This window comes from Panthera leo, chromosome B2 (genome assembly GCF_018350215.1).
Source record: "Panthera leo isolate Ple1 chromosome B2, P.leo_Ple1_pat1.1, whole genome shotgun sequence".
Lineage (NCBI taxonomy): Eukaryota > Metazoa > Chordata > Mammalia > Carnivora > Felidae > Panthera > Panthera leo.
In genome coordinates this window covers 80,096,257-80,107,035 of record NC_056683.1, presented here as the reverse complement: position 1 = coordinate 80,107,035, position 10,779 = coordinate 80,096,257, and the positions used below count along the sequence as shown (strand labels likewise).

The window sequence follows — 10,779 nt, the reverse complement described above, 5'->3', positions numbered from 1 at the left end:
TGGGTTTTTGTTTTTTCTCATGTGCGTGTGTATGTGTGTGCTAGTCTGAGTCAGATTTTGGTAAAGCTCAGCGTTGGAGCTGCCATTTTTATTATGGTTGTTGGAATTTCTTGGCCTAGTGGAATGGTTCTGTGCTTCACCGTGGGGTTTGCCTTTGTGGAAAACTGGTGACAGCTGGAATTTAAATTCAATGTGAATCATGTGATACATCACAGGTGATATACATCCACAGGTGTTAATGGTGGAGGAGTCAGCCAACAGTATTGTTTAACTCTCGTGTTGCCTTTTTTAAGTGACCTCCTCTTCTTTTGAAAAAAGAATGTTTTCTGCTAGTATCATAACCAGGTCCAAACAAGCTCGCTGGCATGACTTACCCTGGCGACAACTCATGTGCAACTGGTAGTCTTGACCACATTCCATCAGTCTCCCCGCTGTCTGTTGTTTGGTCCGCACACACACACCTGTGCCACGGCCATTTCCAGGTGGGGAGGGGTCTCCTTATTTCCCTCCACCCTAACTCAGCCCACATCCTCCTTCCACCCACCCCCGCCTCGCTTTTCTCCCCCTTCCCCAGTCAAACCCCTACAATGGGACTGGTTAAAGACACTGCTTGGAAAACTGTCTTTCCATTTCTTAGAGATTTTTAACAGGTTGTTATGATTTTGTTCACTATGTACCATAAACAGTGACTGGCTTTGTGCAATTGTCTATGTGACTCGTCTTGTCTTTTACTACCCCGAACCATGTGTTCGTCCAAATTGTTTCTGGGTTGATTCAAAGGGAGGACTAGTTGGGGACCAGAATCCAAATTGCCTCAAGTGGAGTTTTAAGAACCAGCCTGTCTCCTTTCCCTGGGATCCCTTAGTGAGGCCCATGTCTTTTATGAAAAAGAAAAGCAAGTTAATAGCAAAGAACAGTGTTTGCACAGCATGGTGGCATTTAATTGTGCTTTTAAGGGTCCTTCCTTACAAAAATAAAGGACCCTGCAGCCATGGCCTGCTTAGGAGGATTCCTGCCACAGCCGAATTGGGTCTCCAAAAACGTAGCCGTGAGCCGTTGGGGCAGGGACGGTGGAGGTGGCCCTGTGGCTGGTTAACATCCGCCTGGATCTAGTCCTCCCCTTGGATCCACCTTTGTTCTACTTGTGTGTCCAGACAACCTCACTTCATTCAGGTTGGTCAGGCTTTGGGCAGGTGAGTGCTTTGCTGTATGTGTTTGTTTCTCTGCGTTATCTGGGGGTGCCTTGAATAAAATCAAACTTCATTACATACTGATTCTGGAACAAAACAGTTGCGAAAACAAAACAAAAGAGCTGTCAAACTTACTAGGCCATCCTGCTATTTCTATTCCGGGTTCCCTACCAATGACTCAGGCGTCAGAGGTGATGCTGCAGTATAAAACATTATTTTGTATATTGTACAAGTAATTTATTAACTGTCTTTCTAAAAGTATGCTGCTTTTAAGATGCACTATGACTTTGGATTTAATCCTTGTATTGCTTTCCTGAGGAAGTAAAAAAAAAAAAAAGGCTAGTGATTAGAATGCCAGCTGCCACTTCTCCTTAAAAAGGAGGCCAGGGACCAGCTCTAGGACTTGCATGAGAGAACCGCCAGACATCGAGTGGGCACAATGTGAAGTTCAAAGCTATTATCAAGAGGTCTAGGAGCGCCTGGCTGGCTCAGTCAGTAAAGCATGCGACTCTTGATCTCGGGGTTGTAAGTTTAAGCCCCATGTTGGGTGTAGAGATTACTTAAAAATAAAATCTTCTAAGAAAAAAAAAGATCTATACCTACACTTTCTCTTTTAATATTTTATGATTGCCATTAAAGAAGAAACAAAGGTGTATAAAGTATACACCTTTTAAGAAACTGCAAAGTCCCGTCCCTATGGGCCACTCCACACCCTGTGGTAGCAGAACCCTCTCAGAGCGAGTAAGGCCTGAGAAGCGCTTTCAGACCCCACTTAGCTGGACCTCTATATTACACCCCATTTAAACTAGCAGCTGCTTAGTAAATGACTTCAATCTGCTCCCCTACCGCTTACAGTCTTGAAGGAGTCGCAGACCTGGAAGGGAGCAAGAATCAAGTTTTGTCCTCAAATTACTGTAAATAGACTGAGGGACAGAATTTTTTTTTTTTTTTTTAAAGAATAAAGCTGTTCACTCTATCATGAGTTAGTATCTCTTCCCAAAATTGAGGATCTTGTTGTAGGTGCAGTTTTTGGCGAGTCAGTCCACAGTGCCGTGCCCTATGTGGAGTTGGTTTTCGTGCAGGAAGTCTGTGTGCATAGAGGCAATCTGTGTTCAAGCTGTATGTTTCCAGTACCGCCCGAGCCATCTCCTGACCCAAGCATCAAGGACTGATGCTGTAGAATAGAATATATTTGTGCACAAATAGTGTGTGCAGATAGTATTTGTACATAGAAAGGACCTATTGTGGCAAATTGAGGATAAATTATTCAACTGACGGTGCAAACACATTTCTTGCGAAGAAAAGGAAGTGTATAGTATTTTCCTACACCCCACCCTGGGAGGTGATATTTATATCCAGTGAATATCCACACATTTTAATCATAATATGAAAATGACGCTGCCGTTCTGTGAAGAATACCCCTTGGTGGCAGAGGCCCCACTTTGTAGCTTTGGTTTGATGTTGTGACATGGTGCATGCGTCTCGCTATCAAGCAATGGCTAAACAACTCTGACTTTCACTTCATTCCAGTTTACTGACCTCAGATAAAACAGTGGCCCTCCTTAGAAGCAGAAGTGCACCAAGACCATCCATTCAGTGCCAAGTGTTCCTGGGGGGTTAACGGACACGTAGATGAGGAAAGAGGGAAGGGACTTGGACAAAGAGGGTTTTTCCTACCAATGATGCTAAGTCTCCTACCAAAACATGTCTGCAGGCAGAGGGGTGACCTCCACCTGGTCCTAACGATGCATTGGGTGCGTGTGAATGCTGGATGCTGTCATTCACACTGACACAAGAGACCCGCCACTTCTAGTGAGTGAACAGGAACCTTCCAAATGCACTTGGGAACTTTGGGCTCTGGTTAGACACAGCCGTTCAAGGCAAGCACCACCTTTGCTTGTGAGGCCAAAAGGGCCTGGGAGAATTTGTTCCAGAACCAGTCTGATACAAGTGCACCTCTAATATATGCCTTACAAACTCCAGAGGCCATATTCAAAACAGGGTCTTCTCAGTGTATGCAAGGGGCCACAGCCCTTCTTCTCTTCCTCCCCAGGTCGAACAATACGGACAGTTTCACACATATCTACCTGTATAACCCTCTGTACCTCTCATAACTGCTCAACGACTGTAACAGGTTACATCAGGTGTTTTTCTACATACTTTTTACACAGATTCTATGCGATTAATGTAACTTAATTCAATGCATCATTTTATTGTACTAGTTCTTAGGCTTGTCTTTTTTTTTCTAAGTGATTGTGGTTTTTGTTGTGGTTTTTACTGTAAAAATGAAATGGCTGTTGATGCTTATTCTCTGTAACTAAGAATTTTTACCTTTTTTGGGGAAAAAAAAGCATTGCTATGAACTAATGAATTGAAACTTCATTTACTCATTGTAAATACACTATTGTGCAAAAAAAAAATTTCACTCAGTTGAATTGCTAGTGTTAACTGAATTTTGTCTCGACACCATTTCTGTTGATGAAATAAAGACATATCATTATGCATTGTAGGCTGGCTTTCTCTGCCCCTGAACCCTGTTACAGATCACAGGGCTGGAGGCCTTAGGAAATCTTTTCTCCCAGAGAAGCCATGTGACTTCCTCTAGCTTGGACCTTTACCTGCTACCTGATTAATATGATTAGAAATCTAAAACATGTGATACTGCTAAAGTGACTCCTCAGATCCCCAGTGCCTGTAAGAGTAGATAATAGGCATTAAATGCAATTTCCTGGTTTTGATGTTGTGGGTAGCTATGCAAAATGTCACCACTGGAGGGAGGCTGGGTGAAGGGTATTGTTTCCTACAAGGGCATGTGAATCTACAAGGATCTCAAAATAATAGGTTTAATTTAAAAGAAAAAGCTAAATGAAAGTCAGCCAAGAGAAAGGGGCATTAAACCAACACCAAGAAACAATGATTAGCAAGACAGGGAGTTTAGAATTGTAGTTAAGGGAGTAAATACATTACAACTAGAAAAGTATGTCTGATCATTTTGAATCTTGGATTTTGATATAAACAGAAAGCAAGGTATTGAATGGAGGGCAGGCCAGATGACCATGAGCGACGCTGGCCTCACGTGTTCTGGCTAAGCTGTCAGGCCATAAATAATACGTTCTCATGATGTCTGAAGAGCGCCATGCTGCTGAGATCTGAGCTTCAGGAAGTACATGGCCTTGCCCCATCCACCAGATGGGAAAACTGAAATTCAAGGTTACTGAATTCTGCTCCCTGGGCACCCTACTGAGTCAAGGAGGAAGGGATTCCAGGGAGCATATAATGGGGTTAGCAAATGTGTGCTGTTCTGAAAACAACACAGTTGTAACATTTTAGGTGTGAAAGGTAAAATATAGTTATTTGCATGAAGACATGAAGTTATTTAATCCATTCTAGAAAAAGCAGGCGAATCTTTGTCTCAAAATTTGGTTAAGAAAACCTGGTCATTAAGGGGCGCCTGGATGTCTCAGTCGGTTAAGCCTCCGACTCTTGATTTCAGCTTAGGTCATGATCTCATTGTTTTTGAGATCAAACCCCATGTCGGGATTCACTGTGACAGCATGGAGCCTGACTTGGGGTTCTCTCTCCCTCTCTCTCTGCCTCTCCCCCACCTCTAAAAATAAATAAATAAATAAACTTAAAACATGGTCATTTAGAACTGATGGCCACTTGCACCTTCGACCCTGATGTTTGCACTTGTGGCAGGAATGACCATCGTAGTTGGAAATAGAATTAAAAAGCTATTGTGTGTTGCAGAAGGGAAGCATTTAAACACCATCCTGCCCCAAGTGGGCAACAGCCATTATTTCCTTTCCTTTGAATGTGCACCTTTGAAGGGATTCATATCTACTTCCAGGGTACAATGAGGATTCTCAGATTGGCTACCCCTATACCAGTCCCTGCCAACAGTTTTGTTGTATCTGTTTGTAAACAACTAGGCTCTTCTTTCAAACAGTTCTACTTCTCCAGACTGTCACCCCTACCCCCTCAATTAGGATGCATTAGCAAGACTGTACTTGATGTTTGACATCAGCTTGTGATAGTGCCCAGAGTGGGATGGGTTTCCAATTCTCCCCATTGAGCAGCTTTGCTTTCCTGGTATAAATGAATGTGATACTTCTTGGTGTCAAAGAATCAAGGCCCAGAGAGATGGAAAAAGCCACTCATCCCACATCCCATGATGCAAGTGTCTTTCCTTTCATTTGATTCAAGAACATGATACCTTCTGTTTTCACCACCTCTGACTCCTACAGATCCCAGCATATACCTGCCACTGGCCTGCTCAGTCAGCCAAAAAAAGCCATTGCTGGTTCTTCATGGCTAGATTTTATTCTTCCCCCTTGAAGACCAGTGCTTCCCTGAGGCAGTGATCCTCATCCTAAAGCAATAGATGGAAACCATCAGAGACACACCAGCATTTACTGGTAGCATTACATTTTACACTGGTCCTTTAACTTTTTTTTTTTCTAAGTGGGCTTCATGCCCAGCGTGGAGCCCAACTTGGGGCTTGAACTCATGACCCTGAGATCAAGACCTGAGCTGAGATCAAGAGTCAGATGCTTAACCAACTGAGCCACCCAGGTAGGTGCCCCTTTTTTTAAACCTCTGTGCTGAACAGTTGATGACATTATAAAGGCTTCTGAGGGTAAAGGAAATTTAAATCAAAGAAAAAAAGTGCTGCCCTACAGACTCTTCTGAAAGAATCTCTCATAATAAACCTATTGACAGGACATGACAGAACACTAGTGAATAAGGAATAGACTGGAGAGTTTAAAGCGATGGGTACTATATTGTCTTTGGCATCTATACATAAACATACATTCATTCAACCAACACTACGCTGCATGCTGGGCATCCGAGACTTAAAATGCACAGGCCTTATCCTTGTAGCTTTCACAGGTTAGTTGGGCAGACGGATGTGCAAATAAATCATTGCCCGGGGACTGCTGATTGTTATGGACAAGAGAGAGAACACGACTTCACAGCTTCCTGGAAGGAGTCCAGGCCTTGGAACAGCCGGACCTGGATCTGGGTTTCAATTCAGCTGCACTGCATGCGCTTTAGCTGTGTGACCTTTAGCTGTGGGGCAAGTTACTTAGTCTCTTTGAGCCTTCTCTGGTTTATAAAATGGGGGCAAACAATAACTTTGCACAGTTGTAGATAAAACAGGTATAGATAATGTATCTTGAGCACCTGGAATATGGTATGCCCCTTAATGGCACCCACTTGGACTTGGCCCCAGCATCATTTTCATCCACCTGGTCTTCACTGGCTCTTCTACCAACTCACTGTGGAACAGATCATGCCTCTTCATATCTCCACGCCTCATTTCCACTTCTGCAAAGTATGGGGACAGAGAAGACTCAGAAGCCATTTGGGCTAGAAACACAGACCAGCCCCATCCAATGCTGGGCTCCCTTCTGCAATATCCCAGGTAGTTACCCAGTGTATTAGGGTTCTCCAGAGAGACAGAACCAATAGTCTAATCTGTCTATCTAGTCTGTCTGTCTATCTATCTATCTATCCATCCATCCAATGGTCCCAACTGCCACTGCTATGCCACTGCAGAGCTGGGGTGCTCTCTGCAGTGAGCAGGTCAACAAGCCCTATGAGGCTGCTGGATGGGGGAAGGATAGCCACTCCTCAATCCTTCTCCCCTCAGAGTGGCAGTAGCTTTTACCCCTGGATTTTCTCTCAGGGTACACACTTCCTCCCTGCCTAATCCTGCCAGAGATCAGACCTGCCTCACGTAGTGAGGCCAAGTGGGGCAGTAAGAGGTTGATCCCAGCCCCATCAGGGAAGGGAGGTCTCCTGTGGAGGTGGGCCCAGGTGGGAGCACCCTGTACACACCCATCGCCTGGCGGGTGTCTCTGTGGAGGGGATGGTTCCCACAATTCTTCTTGCAGTTTGAGCTAACAAAGGTGTAATTTTTCTCCTGCAGATGCTGGTTGGTCTTTGGTCCATTTTTCTGGCCCCAAGCATGAATTATTTTTTCATAATAGATGAAAGTTCTAGAAGCATGTTCTGAAAGAGACAGGAAACAAGACAAATAAAACTAAATAGACTCAAAGGGCTTGTAAAAGTCAGTCCTGACAACCCACCTGGGACCCTGTATATGTCACAGATACCAGGGATCCAATCAAAACCTGTTGCAGAAGACAATTCTAGGTTGACCCAGAGATGAATGCCCACGTAAGAGGTTCTATTCCCAGAAACCTCTGATCCCACCTGCCATCTTCTTATTCTTCTCCAGTTGTTGTTTTTATCCAAAATCCAGGTCTAAAACTATAAGCCAACCTTTTCCAAAGCTCCATCTTTGCCCCTTTTACAATTAGCCAGATTTTTTACTTTGTAAAATGTGGAAAGTGATCCATTGTGGCATATTCTATTTTGCAGTAATCTATCCTTGATCCTAAAAATATGCTACACTTAGGCTCCCTTGTGCAGAAAGAGCAAGAAGTAGCAACAAAGTATAGAAGAAGGAACTTGGGTTGAGTCAGACAGGCTTAGGATAAAATTCCAGGTCATTCACTCATCCAGTAAATATTAATTTATGTCCTTGCTATGTATGAAGGACTATGCTTCATCACATCCTTATTGTATGACTGGGCAAGTCATCTATTTCTTTATCCATAAAATGGAAATAATTACAGAAAGGAAGCCCACGGCAGTGTCTAGACCACCATCAGGCTCTTAATGAAGTGTGTATCTTTCCTCCTCTTCTTTAGATGCTTTGTTGATTGTTCTATAAAACTTCTCAGCCAGGGGCGCCTGGGTGGCTCAGTCGGTTAAGCTTCCGACTTTGGCTCAGGTCATGATCTCACGGTCCATGAGTTCGAGCCCTGTGTCAGGCTCTGCTGACAGCTCAGAGCCTGGAGCCTGCTTCAGATTCCGTGTCTTCCTCTCTCTCTGCCCCTCCCCTACTCATGCTCTGTCTCTCTCTGTATCTCAAAAATGAATAAATGTTTTTAAAAATTTTTTTTAAAACTTCTCAGCCAAAGGGCTCAATAAATTAGTACAGTTCATCCTCAAAACATCCATCCAATAATCCTTGTTAGTGCTGAGTCAAAAAAAAAAATACCTTCTCTCTCTTTTTTAATGTTTATTTATTTTGAGAGAGAGAGCATGAGCAGGGGAGGGGCAGAGAGAGGGAAAGAGAGAATCCCATGCAGGCTCCATGCTCAGTGTGGAGCCTGACTCAGGGCTTGAGTTCATAACCACAAGATCATGACCTGAGCCGAAATCAAGAGTCAGATGCTTAACTGACTGAGCCACCCTAGCACCCCAAGACCTTCTGAAATGACACAAAGAACCTAGAAGTAATAGAGATTTTAGATTTAATATAATATTAAAAATTCAAAGATGCTATAAACAGGGATAAGAGACCAGCAGACTGGGAGAAAATCTTTCTATATACACACAAAGAGTTAATATAATATCATATAAGAGCTCCTAAAAATCAGAAGAAAAACAAATATCCCAACAGAAAAGATCGGAAAGGATCATTCTTGGTAGAAATACAGATGACCAATAAACATGAACAACCTGACCGGTAATTACAGATGTAAATTAAAATGAAGGGGAACATGTCTAGTTCATCAGATTGCAGGGGTGGGGGGGAAGATAATGGCTGGTATGAACAAGAATGTGGGAAAAGAGGTACCAATGTACTGATAAGAAAATAAATTGGTGTGGTCCTTCCTAAGCAAGAATTTTCAGCATCTATCAAAATACAAAACATATATGCCCATTAAAACCAACAATTCCACTTAAAGATATATGTATGAAACATTCACTGCAACATTGTGTGCAGGAGAAAAAATAGTTAGAATGGCTAACTGGCCATCAAGTGTCTTATGGCTCATTGATACCACACAAAAGCATGAAGTGATGTAAAACTGAGGTAGTTCTGGGACACCTGGGTGGCTCAGTCAGTTAAGAATCTGACTTTGGCTCAGGTCATGATCTCATGGTTCATGGGTTCGAGCCCCACATTGGGCCCTGCACTGATGGCTCAGAGCCTGCTTCAGATTCTCTGTCTCCCTCTCTCTCTGTCCCTCCCCTACTCATGCTGTCTCTCACACAAATAAATAAGCATTAAAAAAAAAACAAAAAAAAAAAAAACTGAGTCATTTCCACAAATCCTGACATGGGAAGATCCCTGTGATGTATCATGAACTGAGAAAAAGCAAATTGCAAAGACATCTCCACATCTCTACATGATCACATCTATATTTTAAAAATTAACATATATGTGTGGACATATATTTGCCCTCAAAGTTGGATTATGAATACCTTGAGAAAGGTAGGGGTGTGTTCCCAAGCTGTTCACAGCAGTTGCCTTTAGGGAGAAGTGAGAACTGAATCTAGATGAGACGAGATGAATCCTCACATGGTCAGGTTCCTACTTTATTCTCTATGTTCTTTTATATTGCTTTAATTTCTTTCAATGAGCATGTATTACTTTAATTTGAAATACAACAAGTAAGAAAAAAACTGTTCTTCCATGAAAACCATAAATGATGGTACCCCTGGTCTGAGCCACATGCCTCTTTCACCTGGGTCATTGTGTAAGCCTCTATGGCCTCCCTGATTGTACTCTTACCCCTTGTCTTAGTCTATGCAGGCTTCTATAACAAAATACTGTAGACAGGGTGGATTATTTATTTCCCACAGCTTTGGAGGCTGGGAAGCCCAAGATAAAGGTACTGACAGATTCACTATCTCGTAAAAACCCATTTCCTGGTTCATAGATAGCAGTCTTTTTTCTGTGTCCTCACATAGCAGATAGGATAAGGAACTCTCTGTGGCCCTTTTATAAGGGCACTAATCCTAATCATGAGGGCTTTACCTTCATGACCTAATCACCTCCCAAAGACCCCACCTCCAAATACCATCATATTGGTGATTAAGTCTCAACATATGAACTGGGGGCGGGGGCACAAACATTCAGACCACAGCAGCCCTATAATAGACTCTCCAGAAAGTGTGTTTTTTAAAATGTGTCAAATCACCACCACCCCTCTGCCATCCAACCCAAATTCCTTTCTGTGGCCTATAAAGCCCCATATATCAGCTCCTGACTGTTTCAACCTCACCCTTATCTCTCCCCTCCTTGATAATGGCCCAAGAGAACTCTGCAGGGCCTTGGCACAGCTGGCTCCATCAGTCATGCCAAGTCTTGAGGTGGGTGATGCATCCCAGGCAGAAAGACCAAGAAGTGCAAGCATCCTCAGCTTTTGAAGCTACAAAAGGAGAGCACTCTTTATCACTTAAATGCCCCAAAAATTGGAAAACTTCACAGAACAACCTTCTTCCTAATGCCAAAACCTCCCTCCTCTATAGCCATGGTTCTGAACTCTGGCTGCACACTGGAATCATCTGGGAGCTTAAAAAAAATACTGGTGTCCAGGCTCCATCAGCAGAGATTCTTATGGGGGAAAATTTCAAAGCTTCCCTAGTGATTTTATGTGGAACTCAGCAAGAGAATTACTGCTCCATTGCATCTCTGCATTCAACAATGAGGAAACATCTCCTTTTCAGAGGGTAGCATGAGTTCCTAAAACTCAGCCAGCCCTCCTCCCCAGGCTCACTT

The 10,779-nt window shown here is 43.1% G+C and overlaps 1 protein-coding gene across 2 annotated transcripts in view; it reads right to left on the bottom strand.

The window, feature by feature from the left end:
* Positions 1 to 5,953: 5,953 nt before the first annotated feature.
* The window catches only part of CASP8AP2 (caspase 8 associated protein 2), a 51,726-nt gene continuing 46,900 nt past the window's right edge, over positions 5,954 to 10,779 (bottom strand). For both annotated transcript variants that reach the window (XR_006202701.1, XR_006202702.1), the window contains exons 12-13: positions 7,035 to 7,208; positions 5,954 to 6,521 (exon numbers count right to left, since the gene is read on the bottom strand). The gene's annotated coding sequence lies outside the window, so the exon portion shown is untranslated. The remainder of the gene's footprint in view (positions 6,522 to 7,034; positions 7,209 to 10,779) is intronic.